Here is a 16357-nt window from a genome sequence, read left to right on the forward strand (position 1 = left end):
ATTCTGGGTTACTGTGGTTGTCTTCAGATGGTACTGTTGAGATGGATAGTCAGAGTGGGCTGTGTAGCTGCTAGTTGGGCCCTCATTGGATTTGGGTTCTATCCCCTCCTCATCGTGTTCCATCCCCTCCTCATCGTGTTCCATCCCCTCCTCATCGTGTTCCATCCCCTCCTCATCGTGTTCCATCCCCTCCTCATCGTGTTCCATCCCCTCCTCATCGTGTTCCATCCCCTCCTCATCGTGTTCCATCCCCTCCTCATCGTGTTCTATCCCCTCCTCATCGTGTTCCATCCCCTCCTCATCGTGTTCCATCCCCTCCTCATCGTGTTCCATCCCCTCCTCATCGTGTTCCATCCCCTCCTCATCGTGTTCTATCCCCTCCTCATCGTGTTCCATCCCCTCCTCATCGTGTTCCATCCCCTCCTCATCGTGTTCTATCCCCTCCTCATCGTGTTCTATCCCCTACTCATCGTGTTCCATCCCCTCCTCATCGTGTTCTATCCCCTCCTCATCGTGTTCTATCCCCTCCTCATCGTGTTCTATCCCCTCCTCATCGTGTTCTATCCCCTCCTCATCGTGTTCTATCCCCTCCTCATCGTGTTCCATCCCCTCCTCATCGTGTTCTATCCCCTCCTCATCGTGTTCTATCCCCTCCTCATCGTGTTCTATCCCCTCCTCATCGTGTTCTATCCCCTCCTCATCGTGTTCCATCCCCTCCTCATCGTATTCTATCCCCTCCTCATCGTGTTCTATCCCCTCCTCATCGTGTTCTATCCCCTCCTCATCGTGTTCTATCCCCTCCTCATCGTGTTCTATCCCCTCCTCATCGTGTTCTATCCCCTCCTCATCGTGTTCTATCCCCTCCTCATCGTGTTCTATCCCCTCCTCATCGTGTTCTATCCCCTCCTCATCGTGTTCCATCCCCTCCTCATCGTGTTCTATCCCCTCCTCATCGTGTTCTATCCCCTCCTCATCGTGTTCCATCCCCTCCTCATCGTGTTCTATCCCCTCCTCATCGTGTTCTATCCCCTCCTCATCGTGTTCCATCCCCTCCTCATCGTGTTCTATCCCCTCCTCATCGTGTTCTATCCCCTCCTCATCGTGTTCTATCCCCTCCTCATCGTGTTCTATCCCCTCCATGTCATGAGAGCAGCTGCATCCTGTTTTATTGCCTGTGGAAAAAATCTTCAGCTTGGAAGGTGTGTGTGTGTGTGTGTGAGGAGGAAGAGGGAAAAGATTGAGGGCCTGTGTTGCTGTCCTCCATTTGAATTTAGATTCACATTTCAGGCAGCTGTGGCTAGGAGGTATTAAAATATGTCAGGCAGCTGTGGCTAGGCGGTATTAAAATATGTCAGGCAGCTGTGGCTAGGAGGTATTAAAATATGTCAGGCAGCTGTGGCTTGGAGGGTATTAAATTATGTCAGGCAGCTGTGGCTAGGAGGCATTAAAATATGTCAGGCAGCTGTGGCTAGGAGGTATTAAAATATGTAAATTAACTCAAGTTTGTCTCGGTCCTGTCCTGGACTAGTTAAACCTATTAGTTTGTCTCGGTCCTGTCCTGGACTAGTTAAACCTGTTCGTGTACTGTTATTACAATTCCTAGTTTTGTCTCGTGGTCTCCTGTAAATTTTTATATCCCTGCTTTTCGTTATACTCAGTAAAACCATCCTCTTTATTATGTAAATCCAGTAGGTCGGACCGCAATTAGTCGACGGGTCGATTGTTTTGTCCAAAGGCTGTTGGTTGACCAAGATTTGGAAGTCTATATAAAAGCCTGGAGATGTGTCTTTCCTGAGCTCACTGGCCTGGGAATCTCTGATACAATGTTGCAAGTTTGTACTAGCTTCAGGCCTGACCCAAGTTAATAGTTGATACAATGTTTCAGGTTACTTGCAGACAGTCCATGTGTAGTCAATGTGATTTATAGGATATGTGGTTTATAGGACATGTGGTTTAAAGGATATGTGGTTTATAGGATATGCGGTTTATAGGATATGTGGTTTATAGGATATGTGATTTATAGGATATGTGGTTTATAGGATATGTGGTTTATAGGATATGTGGTTTATAGGATATTTATCAGGATATTTTCTACCTGTAGGCTGCAATGTTTTTATTTGTTGGCTTTATGTAGGCTATTTTTCCATAGCTGGCAATAGAAGTTACATTTTAGGTTTGTATAATTTCCATTTTGGATGTGGATAGAATTTAGATTAACCACAAGCCAATGATTTTGAGATACGAAGATGTTATTATGAATTCATTTAAACTGTTACTCGAAAATGTGCCTATGAACCATCACTGGCACGCAGATTGGTAGAAATGGTAAGATACATTTGCATTCCACATGAAAGGTAGCCGACTCCTCGTGTAGCCAATTACCGGCAACTTCAGGACAGTAACGGCAGACTCCGCCAACGCCAGCAGGAGTGGGAGGAGGATGATCAGGTTAAGTTTTCTTTTCTTCTGGTTGTCTTGATCTCTGGATCCCTCTTGAGTTATGTGTCTTATTTCATCAAACAGTGTGCTTAAAGCATCAGACAGGCTAAATGCGTATATTTGAGTTTATTAAAAACACATAGGGGTGTATCTATATATGAAAAAATACACGTTTTACATTTTTGACCAAGAACAAATTACTTTTGGTTGACCAAGATTTTGGGGGAGTCGGGGACAGCCCTAACATCCAGATGCACGTTGTCCAGCAATCATGCGGGCTCAGATCTGACTGAAGTGAATCATGAGGGCTCAGCTCTGACTGAAGTGAATCATGAGGGCTCAGCTCTGACTGAAGTGAATCATGAGGGCTCAGATTAGAGGTCGACCGATTAATCGGAATGGCCGATTAATTAGGTCCGAATTCAAGTTTTCATAACAATCGGAAATTGGTATTTTTGGGCGCCGATTTGTTTTTTTTTTATATACCTTTATTTAACTAGGCAAGTCAGTTAAGAACAAATTCTTAGTTACAATGACAGCCTAGGAACAGTGGGTTAACTGCCTCGTTCAGGGGCAGAACGACAGATTTTCACCTTGTCAGCTCGGGGGATCCAATCTTGCAACCTTACAGTTAACTCGTCCAACGCAATAACGACCTGCCTCTCTCTCGTTGCACTCCACAAGGAGACTGCCTGTTACGCGAATACAGTAAGCCAAGGTAAGTTGCTAGCTAACATTAAACTTATCTTATAAAAAACTATCAATCATAATCACTAGTTAACGACACATGGTTGATGATATTACTAGATATTATCTAGCGTGTCCTGTGTTGCATATAATCTGACTGAGCATCTAAGAATCTGACTGAGCGGTGGTAGGCAGAAGCAGGCGCGTAAACATTCATTCAAACAGCATTTTCGTGCGTTTTGCCAGCAGCTCTTCGTTGTGCGTCAAGAATTGCGCCGTTTGACTTCAAGCCTATCAACTCCCGAGATGAGGCTGGTGTAACCGAAGTGAAATGGCTAGCTAGTTAGCGCGCGCTAATAGCGTTTCAAACGTCACTCGCTCTGAGCCTTCTAGTAGTTGTTCCCCATGCTCTGCATGGGTAACGCTGCTTCAATGTGGTGGCTGTTGTCGTTGTGTTGCTGGTTCGAGCCCAGGGAGGAGCGAGGAGAGGGACGGAAGCTATACTGTTACACTGGCAATACTAAAGTGCCTATAAGAACATCCAATAGTCAAAGGTTAATGAAATACAAATGGTATAGAGGGAAATAGTGCTATAATTCCTGTAATAACTACAGCCTAAAACTTCTTACCTGGGAATATTGAAGACTCATGTTACAAGAAACCACCAGCTTTCATATGTTCTCATGTTCTGAGCAAGGAACTGAAACGTTAGCTTTCTTACATGGCACATATTGCACTTTTACGTTCTTCTCCAACACTTTGTTTTTGCATTATTTAAACCAAATTGAACATGTTTCATTATTTATTTGAGGCTAAATTGATTTTATTGATGTATTATATTAAGTTAAAACAAGTGTTAATTTAGTATTGTTGTCATTGTCATTATTACAAATACATTTTAAAAAATCGGCCGATTAATCTGTATCGGCTTTTTTGGTCCTCCAATAATCGGTATCGGTATCGGCGTTGAAATATCATAATCGGTCGACCTCTAGCTCAGATCTGACGGAAGTGAATCATGTGTTGATTTGCTTTAATTGAACATAATGGTTGTCTGATCTGAATAAACCATAAAGCAAGTACACACACACAGACCGATGAAGGCCCACGGCAGCTAATCGTAACAGATGAAGTCACTCGTCCTTCAGTAGGACTAGACCAGCTATGAATTCTCTATTATTTATGCATGCTAGCTGAAGGCAGTCTAGTCGACCTGACATGGCCGCGTTGAGATAATCAGAGAAATAAATATGTGTGTAGGGGGTTCAGGGGCTGTTCTCACCCCACACGCCAGACCACTCCACAGGCCAATCACAGGCCACTTATCAACAGGCACACTCTGCAGATAGCAGCCAGCAGCCACATATCATTATGTAAGGTTGTAAGCCCTCCCCATTGTGTACATAGCTCAGCCAGTCACCTAGCCACCCATCTACAGTCTGCCAACCAGTCATTCACCCACCCATCGTCAGTCAGCCAACCAGTCATTCACCCACCCATCATCAGTCAGCCAACCAGTCATTCACCCACCCATCGTCAGTCAGCCAACCAGTCATTCACCCACCCACCCATCATCAGTCAGCCAACCAGTCATTCACCCACCCACCCATCATCAGTCAGCCAACCAGTCATTCACCCACCCACCCATCATCAGTCAGCCAACCAGTCATTCACCCACCCATCATCAGTCAGCCAACCAGTCATTCACCCACCCATCATCAGTCAGCCAACCAGTCATTCACCCACCCATCGTCAGTCAGCCAACCAGTCATTCACCCACCCATCGTCAGTCAGCCAACCAGTCATTCACCCACCCATCATCAGCCAGCCAACCAGTCATTCACCCACCCATCATCAGCCAGCCAACCAGTCATTCACCCACCCATCATCAGTCAGCCAACCAGTCATTCACCCACCCATCATCAGTCAGCCAACCAGTCATTCACCCACCCGCCCATCATCAGTCAGCCAACCAGTCATTCACCCACCCACCCATCATCAGTCAGCCAACCAGTCATTCACCCACTCACCCATCATCAGTCAGCCAACCAGTCATTCACCCACCCATCATCAGTCAGTACTTGGCCATTCAAGGACACTCCCTGCTCTGCTTCCTCTCTGCCTCCCTTCCTTCCCTCCCTTCCTCTCTCCCTCCCTTCCTTCCCTCCCTTCCTCTCTCCCTCCCTCCCAGCCCAGTGAAGTGATGATGTGATTTCCATTTGGTCCTTTGCAGGCCCACACACAGCCTTGAGGGACAGGTGTAAATGTACCCCTGACCTTGATGCTCAGACACACACACACGCGCTCAGACACACACGCGCTCACACACACACGCTCAGACACACACACACACACGCTCAGACACACACACACACACACACGCTCAGACACACACACACACACGCTCAGACACACACACACACACGCTCAGACACACACACACACGCTCAGACACACACACACACACACACGCTCAGACACACACACACACTCAGACACACACACACGCTCAGACACACACACACACGCTCAGACGCACACGCACACACACACACACAAGCTCAGACACACACACACACGCTCAGACACACACACACACGCTCAGACACACACACACACGCTCAGACACACACACACACGCTCAGACACACACACGCTCAGACACACACACGCTCAGACACACACACACACACACACACACACGCTCAGACACACACACACACACACGCTCAGACACACACACACACACACGCTCAGACACACACACACACACACACACACGCTCAGACACACACACGCTCAGACGCACACACACACACACACACGCTCAGACACACACACGCTCAGACGCACACACACACACACACGCGCTCAGACACACACGCTCAGACACACACACACACACGCTCAGACACACACACACGCGCAGACACACACACACACACACACACGCTCAGACGCACACACACGCTCAGACGCACACACACACACACGCTCAGACGCACACGCACACACACACACACACACACACACACACACACACACACGCTCAGACACACAGAGAGCCACACTGACACTGTCCCCATCTGCCCCGCTTGCTCCCCCCTTTATAAATAATTCTGCTCCTCCTCCTTCTCCCCCCTCCTCCTCATCCTCTCCCCTATACCTCCTCTCCCCTACTCCTCCTCCTTCTCCCCTACTCCTTCTCCCCTACTCCTTCCTCCTCCCCTACACCTCCTCTCCCCTACTCCTCCTCCTTCTCCCCTACTCCTCCTCCTTCTCCCCCTCCTTCTCCCCTACTCCTTCCTCCTCCCCTACTCCTCTTCTCCTTCTCATCCCCTACTCCTCCTTCTCTTCTCCTTCTCCTCTCCCCTCCTCCTTCTCCTCCCCTCCTCTCCCCCCTCTTCCCTCTTCCTCCTCCTCTCCCCTCTTCCCTCTTCCTCCTCCTCTTCCCTCTTTCTCCTCCTCTCCCCTCTTCCTCCTCCTCTCCCCTCTTCCTCTCCCCTCCTCCTCTCCCCTCCTCCTCCTCCTCCTCCTTCTCCCCCCTCATCCTCTCCTCCCTCTCCCCCCTCCTCCTCATCCTCTCCTCCTTCTACTCCCCTACTACTCCTCCTTCTCCTCCCCTACTCCTCTTCCTCTCCTCCCCTACTCCTCTTCCTCGCCTCCTCCTCCTCTACCCTCCTTCTCCCCCCTCCTCCTCATCCTCACATCCTTCTCCTCCCCTACTCCTCTTCCTCTCCTCCTCCTCCCCTACTCCTCTTCCTCTCCTTCTTCTCCTCCCCTCCTCCTCCTCTACCCTCCTTCTCCCCCCTCCTCCTCATCCTCACCTCCTTCTCCTCCCCTACTCCTCTTCCTCTCCTCCTTCTCCTCCCCCTACTCCTTCTCCTCCCCCTACTCCTCTTCCTCTCCCCTTCTCCTCCCTTACTACTCCTTCTCTTCCTCTCCCCTCCTCCTCTCACCCCCCAGGACCAGCCTAATTTTTTCTTGCTTCCTACTTTTCTTCCTTTTGAGATGTGAATAAAAGTGACAGTGGGGGCCGTGGAGATGACAGAATCAGCCTGTCTGCAGGATCACTGGACTCCTCCCCCTCTCTCTTTCTCCTCCCTCTCTCTCGCCCCTCCTCTCTCTTACTCTCCACCTTTCTGTCTGTCTTCCCACTCTCCTTCCCTGCCACCTCTCATTTCACTGCTTCTTGAAATAGTCACATGCATTCTCCCTACAATAAGCTGAAATAGTCACATACATTCTCCCTACAATAAGCTGAAATAGTCACATACAGTGCATTCGGAAAGTATTCGGTCCCTTGACTTTTCCCACATTTTGTTAAGTTACAGACTTGTTCTAAAATGGATTAAATACAAAAAAATTCTCAGGAAACTACACACAATACCCCATAATGACATCACAATACCCCATAATGACATCACAATACCCCACAATGACATCACAAACTCCATAATGACAAAGTGAAAACAGGTTTTTAGAAATGCCTTATTTACATAAGTATTCAGGTCCTTTAATATCAGTCTAAATTGAGCTCAGGTGCATCCTGTTTCCATTGATCATCCTTGAGATGTTTCTACTACTTGATTGGAGTCCACCTGTGGTAAATTCAATTGATTGGACATGATCTATATAAGGTTGACAGTGCATGTCAGAGCAAAAACCAAGCCAAAGGGATTGTCCGTAGACCTCCTAGACAGGATTGTGCCGGGGCACAGATCTGTGGAAGGTTACATTTTTTGTAGCGTTGAAGGTCCCCAAGAACACAGTGGCCTCCATCATTCATAAATGGAAGATGTTTGGAAACACCAGGACTCTTCCTAGAGCTGGCCGCTCGGCCAAACTGAGCAATCAAGGGAGAAGGGCCTTGGTCGGGGAGGTGACCAACAAACTGATGGTCACTCTGACAGAACTCCAGAGTTCCTCTGTGGAGATGGTTGTCCTTCAGGAAGGTTCTCCCATCTCTGCAGCACTCCACCAATCAGGCCTTTATGGTAGAGTGGCCAGATGGAAGCTACTCCTCAGTAAAAGTCACATGACAGCACACTTGGAGTTTGCTAAAAGACTCTCAGACCATGAGAAACAAGATTCTCTGGTCTGATGAAACCAAGATTGAACTCTTTGGCCTGAATGCCAAGCGTCACATCTGGAGGAAACCTGGCACCATCCCTACGGTGAAGCATAGTGGTGGCAGCATCATGCTGTGGGGATGTTTTTCAGCATCAGAGACTGGGAGACTAGTCAGGATCGAGGCAAAGATGACGGAGCAAAGTACAGAGATCCTTGATGAAAACCTGCTCCAGAGCGCTCAGGACCTCAGACTGGGGCGAAGGTTCACCGTCCAACAGGACAATGACCCTAAGCACACAGCCAAGGCAATGCAGGAGTGGCTTCGGGACAAGTCTCTGAATGTCCTTCAGTGGCCCAGCCAGAGCCCGGACATGAACCGGATCGAGTATCTCTGGAGATACCTGAAAATAGCTGTGCAGCGATGCTCCCCATCCAACCTGACAGAGCTTGAGAGGATCTGCAGAGAAGAATTGGAGAAACTTCCCTAATACAGGTGTGCCAAGCTTGTAGCGTCATACCCAAGAAGACTTGAGGCTGTAATCGCTGCCAAAGTTGCTACAAAGTCCTGACTAGAGGGTCTGAATACTTATGTAAATGTGATATTTAAAAAAATATATAATAATTAGTATGAGTAACAAAAATATTCTAAACCTGTTTTTGCTTTTTCATTATGGGGTACTGTGTGTAGATTGAGGGGGGGGGGACAATTTAATCAATTTTATAATAAGTCTGTAACGAAAGAAGGATTTTTAAGCCTTGAGACAATTGAGACCGTTATCTGACCCTAGCCTCAGATAGCCAACCCATTGCGGGCGGCAGGTAGCCTTGCGGTTAAGAGCATTGGACCAGTAACCGAAAGGTTGTTGGTTCGAATCCCAGAGCCAACTAGGTGAAAAATTGGCCGATGTGCCCTTGAGCAAGGCACTTAACCCTAATTTCTCCTGTAAGTCGCTCCTACCCCCCACATCCTCAAACATTCATCTGACCTACCCCCACCCACCCCCATCCCCCAACCATTCATCTGACCCACCCCCATCCCCCAACCATTCATCTGACCTACCCCCACCCACCCCCATCCCCCAACCATTCACCTGACCCACCCCCATCCCCCAACCATTAATCTGAAGTCATTATTCAGCCAAACATTCAAACTGGAAATAAAGCTGCTAATAGTTTTATGTCCAACAGGAGGAGCTCTATCTGTTTGTGTGATATATGATCACGGTGGGCAGTAGGGTCTATCCATCAACCACGCTAAGGCTCATCTCTCTGGCTCTGTCAGAGCAGTAGGGTCTATCCGTCAACCATGCTAAGGCTCATCTCTCTGGCTCTGTCAGAGCAGTAGGGTCTATCCATCAACCACGCTAAGGCTCATCTCTCTGGCTCTGTCAGGAGGACAGAGGTGAAGATGGAAGCCTGCTACTAGAACAGCTCCCTAGTGGTGGGCAGTAGGGTCTATCCATCAACCACGCTAAGGCTCATCTCTCTGGCTCTGTCAGGAGGACAGAGGTGAAGATGGAAGCCTGCTACTAGAACAGCTCCCTAGTGGTGGGCAGTAGGGTCTATCCATCAACCATGCCAAGGCTCATCTCTCTGGCTCTGTCAGGAGGACAGAGGTGAAGATGGAAGCCTGCTACTAGAACAGCCCCCTAGTGGTGGGCAGTAGGGTCTATCCATCAACCACGCTAAGGCTCATCTCTCTGGCTCTGTAAGGAGGACAGAGGTGAAGATGGAAGCCTGCTACTAGAACAGCTCCCTAGTGGTGGGCAGTAGGGTCTATCCATCAACCATGCCAAGGCTCATCTCTCTGGCTCTGTCAGGAGGACAGAGGTGAAGATGGAAGCCTGCTACTAGAACAGCTCCCTAGTGGTGGGCAGTAGGGTCTATCCATCAACCATGCCAAGGCTCATCTCTGGCTCGGTCAGAGCAGTAGGGTCTATCCATCAACCACGCTAAGGCTCATCTCTCTGGCTCTGTAAGGAGGACAGAGGTGAAGATGGAAGCCTGCTACTAGAACAGCCCCCTAGTGGTGGGCAGTAGGGTCTATCCATCAACCACGCTAAGGCTCATCTCTCTGGCTCTGTCAGGAGGACAGAGGTGAAGATGGAAGCCTGCTACTAGAACAGCCCCCTAGTGGTGGGCAGTAGGAGGACAGAGGAGGTGAGGAGGACAGAGGAGGTGAGGAGGACAGAGGAGGTGAGGAGGACCGAGGTGAAGATGGAAGCCTGCTACTAGAACAGCCCCCTAGTGGTGGGATCACAGTCTAGCTAACTAACCAGCCAGACACACACGGTTAACGCTTGTTGGCCACCCACAGAGTTTGGGAAGTGTTTTCGACCTTTCTGACTGTTTACTCAGGAAGGGTGTGAATGTCCTGACACCTTTTTGTTCCAATAGAAAGAGTAGTGTGAGAGAAACTTAACTAGTAGTTGGCACAATACCAGAAGTAGGTTGAAATGTTGTAACATGAAAATATCACCTTAACTAGTAGTTGGGCACAATACCAGAAGCAGGTTGAAATGTTGTAACATGAAAATATCACCTTAACTAGTAGTTGGCACAATACCAGAAGCAGGTTGAAATGTTGTAACATGAAAATATCACCTTAACTAGTAGTTGGGCACAATACTAGAAGTAGGTTGAAATGTTGTAACATGAAAATATCACCTTAACTAGTAGTTGGGCACAATACTAGAAGTAGGTTGAAATGTTGTAACATGAAAATATCACCTTAACTAGTAGTTGGCACAATACTAGAAGTAGGTTGAAATGTTGTAACATGAAAATATCACCTTAACTAGTAGTTGGGCACAATACTAGAAGTAGGTTGAAATGTTGTAACATGAAAATATCACCTTAACTAGTAGTTGGGCACAATACTAGAAGTAGGTTGAAATGTTGTAACATGAAAATATCACCTTAACTAGTAGTTGGCACAATACTAGAAGTAGGTTGAAATGTTGTAACATGAAAATATCACCTTAACTAGTAGTTGGGCACAATACTAGAAGTAGGTTGAAATGTTGTAACATGAAAATATCACCTTAACTAGTAGTTGGGCACAATACCAGAAGTAGGTTGAAATGTTGTAACATGAAAATATCACCTTAACTAGTAGTTGGGCACAATACCAGAAGTAGGTTGAAATGTTGTAACATGAAAATATCACCTTAACTAGTAGTTGGGCACAATACCAGAAGTAGGTTGAAATGTTGTAACATGAAAATATCACCTTAACTAGTAGTTGGCACAATACCAGAAGTAGGTTGAAATGTTGTAACATGAAAATATCACCTTAACTAGTAGTTGGGCACAATACCAGAAGTAGGTTGAAATGTTGTAACATGAAAATATCACCTTAACTAGTAGTTGGGCACAATACCAGAAGTAGGTTGAAATGTTGTAACATGAAAATATCACCTTAACTAGTAGTTGGCACAATACCAGAAGTAGGTTGAAATGTTGTAACATGAAAATATCACCTTAACTAGTAGTTGGCACAATACTAGAAGTAGGTTGAAATGTTGTAACATGAAAATATCACCTTAACTAGTAGTTGGCACAATACCAGAAGTAGGTTGAAATGTTGTAACATGAAAATATCACCTTAACTAGTAGTTGGCACAATACCAGAAGCAGGTTGAAATGTTGTAACATGAAAATATCACCTTAACTAGTAGTTGGCACAATACCAGAAGCAGGTTGAAATGTTGTAACATGAAAATATCACCTTAACTAGTAGTTGGCACAATACTAGAAGTAGGTTGAAATGTTGTAACATGAAAATATCACCTTAACTAGTAGTTGGCACAATACTAGAAGTAGGTTGAAATGTTGTAACATGAAAATATCACCTTAACTAGTAGTTGGCACAATACTAGAAGTAGGTTGAAATGTTGTAACATGAAAATATCACCTTAACTAGTAGTTGGGCACAATACTAGAAGTTGGTTGAAATGTTGTAACATGAAAATATCACCTTAACTAGTAGTTGGCACAATACTAGAAGTAGGTTGAAATGTTGTAACATGAAAATATCACCTTAACTAGTAGTTGGCACAATACTAGAAGTAGGTTGAAATGTTGTAACATGAAAATATCACCTTAACTAGTAGTTGGCACAATATCAGAAGCAGGTTGAAATGTTGTAACATGAAAATATCACCTTAACTAGTAGTTGGCACAATACCAGAAGTAGGTTGAAATGTTGTAACATGAAAATATCACCTTAACTAGTAGTTGGCACAATACCAGAAGCAGGTTGAAATGTTGTAACATGAAAATATCACCTTAACTAGTAGTTGGCACAATACCAGAAGCAGGTTGAAATGTTGTAACATGAAAATATCACCTTAACTAGTAGTTGGCACAATACTAGAAGTAGGTTGAAATGTTGTAACATGAAAATATCACCTTAACTAGTAGTTGGCACAATACTAGAAGTAGGTTGAAATGTTGTAACATGAAAATATCACCTTAACTAGTAGTTGGCACAATACTAGAAGTAGGTTGAAATGTTGTAACATGAAAATATCACCTTAACTAGTAGTTGGGCACAATACTAGAAGTTGGTTGAAATGTTGTAACATGAAAATATCACCTTAACTAGTAGTTGGCACAATACTAGAAGTAGGTTGAAATGTTGTAACATGAAAATATCACCTTAACTAGTAGTTGGGCACAATACTAGAAGTTGGTTGAAATGTTGTAACATGAAAATATCACCTTAACTAGTAGTTGGCACAATACTAGAAGTAGGTTGAAATGTTGTAACATGAAAATATCACCTTAACTAGTAGTTGGCACAATACTAGAAGTAGGTTGAAATGTTGTAACATGAAAATATCACCTTAACTAGTAGTTGGCACAATATCAGAAGCAGGTTGAAATGTTGTAACATGAAAATATCACCTTAACTAGTAGTTGGGCACAATACCAGAAGTAGGTTGAAATGTTGTAACATGAAAATATCACCTTAACTAGTAGTTGGCACAATACCAGAAGTAGGTTGACATGTTGTAACATGAAAATATCACCTTAACTAGTAGTTGGCACAATACCAGAAGTAGGTTGAAATGTTGTAACATGAAAATATCACCTTAACTAGTAGTTGGGCACAATACCAGAAGCAGGTTGACATGTTGTAACATGAAAATATCACCTTAACTAGTAGTTGGCACAATACCAGAAGTAGGTTGACATGTTGTAACATGAAAATATCACCTTAACTAGTAGTTGGCACAATACTAGAAGTAGGTTGACATGTTGTAACATGAAAATATCACCTTAACTAGTAGTTGGGCACAATACCAGAAGTAGGTTGACATGTTGTAACATGAAAATATCACCTTAACTAGTAGTTGGCACAATACCAGAAGCAGGTTGAAATGTTGTAACATGAAAATATCACCTTAACTAGTAGTTGGCACAATACCAGAAGCAGGTTGAAATGTTGTAACATGAAAATATCACCTTAACTAGTAGTTGGCACAATACCAGAAGCAGGTTGAAATGTTGTAACATGAAAATATCACCTTTCAACGAATTCAGCTTAAATGTGTTGAGTAACGGCGTTTGTTTGTTTGTAGTTGACCAACGGTTGTTCTGACGTTTAGCACGTTAAACATGTTACGCCAATGAGTCTGATTTGACCTGACTCGATTGTAAGCAAAGTCGAACTGAGGTTGTTGTTCTAACGTTGTTGTGTCACAATTGGAGAGGATGTGGGTTGTCCTGCATCTGTCACTGTGGTTTTCCCTCACACACTCACACACACACACACACGTCTGTCTTAAAGCCTGTGGTGATTTCCCCTCCACGTGACTTGCCTCATAAGAATCTGATCCTTTGGTAACATTTCACAATAACTTTGATGCCTAAAGCAGTGTAATGCTTCAGTAGGTTTGTTATTGTTGTTGTTGCTCACAAACGTTTTTATTTATTTATTTACCTTTATTTAACTAGGCAAGTCAGTTAAGAACAAATTCTTATTTTCAATGACGGCCTAGGAACAGTGGCTTAACTGACTTGTTCAGGGGCAGAACGACAGATTTGTACCTTGTCAGCTCGGGGGTTTGAACTTGCAACCTTTCGGTTACTAGTCCGACGCTCTAACCACTAGGCTACCCTGCTGCCTCTACACTCTAACCACTAGGCTACCCTGCCGCCTCTACACTCTAACCACTAGGCTACCCTGCCGCCTCTACACTCTAACCACTAGGCTACCCTGCCACCTCTACACTCTAACCACTAGGCTACCCTGCCGCCTCTACACTCTAACCACTAGGCTACCCTGCCGCCTCTACACTCTAACCACTAGGCCACCCTGCCGCCTCTACACTCTAACCACTAGGCTACCCTGCCGCCTCTACACTCTAACCACTAGGCTACCCTGCCGCCTCTACACTCTAACCACTAGGCTACCCTGCCGCCTCTACACTCTAACCACTAGGCTACCCTGCCGCCTCTACACTCCAACCACTAGGCTACCCTGCCGCCTCTACACTCTAACCACTAGGCTACCCTGCCGCCTCTACACTCTAACCACTAGGCTACCCTGCCGCCTCTACACTCTAACCACTAGGCTACCTGCCGTCCCGACACTCTAACCACTAGGCTACCTGCCGCTTCTACACTCTAACCACTAGGCTACCTGCCGCCCCTACACTCTAACCACTAGGCTACCCTGCCGCCCCTACACTCTAACCACTAGGCTACCTGCCGTCCCTACACTAACCACTAGGCTACCCTGCCATCCCTACACTCTAACCACTAGGCTACCCTGCCGCCTCTACACTCTAACCACTAGGCTACCCTGCTGTGCCGTTTCATACTGATAAAACGATCGCAGCTAAACCTTTTTACTTCACCACATGTTCTATTTTTGTGGTAAATCAAATTAAAATAACATTTAAGATGAATTATTGAAGTCTGTGTTAGCGTGCCGTAGCCTAATCGTAATGATATGCATCTCTGTAATCATCCCAAATGGAACCTTTGTTCCCTATGAAGTGCACTACTGTTGACCAGAGCCCTGTGGGGCCCTAATCGAAGGTAGTAGAGTGACATTTTGGGACACATCTTGCCCACGTTTTACAGCTTCTAACATTCAGCCCTGGAGCAGGAAGCAGGAAGTACCAGCATATTACAATAACGTTTACAGCTTCTAACGATCAGCCCTGGAGCAGGAAGCAGGAAGTACCAGCACATTACAATAACGTTTACAGCTTCTAACGATCAGCCCTGGAGCAGGAAGCAGGAAGTACCAACACATTACAATAACGTTTACAGCTTTTTGCTCTTCTTCACCACCTCTAACACCCTGTAGTAGAGTACTATTAGACACAGCAGAGAGAAACAGGTACTATTAGACACAGCAGAGAGAAACAGGTGCTATTAGACACAGCAGAGAGAAACAGGTACTATTAGACACAGCAGAGAGAAACAGGTACTATTAGACACAGCAGAGAGAAACAGGTACTATTAGACACAGCAGAGAGAAACAGGTGCTATTAGACACAGCAGAGAGAAACAGGTACTATTAGACACAGCAGAGAGAAACAGGTACTATTAGACACAGCAGAGAGAAACAGGTACTATTAGACACAGCAGAGAGAAACAGGTACTATTAGACACAGCAGAGAGAAACAGGTACTATTAGACACAGCAGAGAGAAACAGGTACTATTAGACACAGCAGAGAGAAACAGGTACTATTAGACACAGCAGAGAGAAACAGGTACTATTAGACACAGCAGAGAGAAACAGGTACTATTAGACACAGCAGAGAGAAACAGGTACTATTATACACAGCAGAGAGGAAACAGGTACTATTAGACACAGCAGAGAGGAAACAGGTGCTATTACACACAGCAGAGAGAAACAGGTACTATTAGATACAGCAGAGAGAAACAGGTACTATTAGACACAGCAGAGAGAAACAGGTACTATTAGACACAGCAGAGAGAAACAGGTACTATTAGACACAGCAGAGAGAAACAGGTACTATTAGACACAGCAGAGAGAAACAGGTACTATTATACACAGCAGAGAGGAAACAGGTACTATTAGACACAGCAGAGAGGAAACAGGTGCTATTACACACAGCAGAGAGAAACAGGTACTATTATACACAGCAGAGAGGAAACAGGTACTATTAG

The 16357-nt window shown here is 45.5% G+C and overlaps 1 protein-coding gene across 1 annotated transcript in view; it reads left to right on the top strand.

The window, feature by feature from the left end:
* rerea (arginine-glutamic acid dipeptide (RE) repeats a) overlaps window positions 1-16357 on the top strand; it is a 310643-nt gene that overhangs the window by 211707 nt on the left and 82579 nt on the right.

The sequence above is a fragment of the Oncorhynchus mykiss genome, chromosome 9 (genome assembly GCF_013265735.2).
Source record: "Oncorhynchus mykiss isolate Arlee chromosome 9, USDA_OmykA_1.1, whole genome shotgun sequence".
Lineage (NCBI taxonomy): Eukaryota > Metazoa > Chordata > Actinopteri > Salmoniformes > Salmonidae > Oncorhynchus > Oncorhynchus mykiss.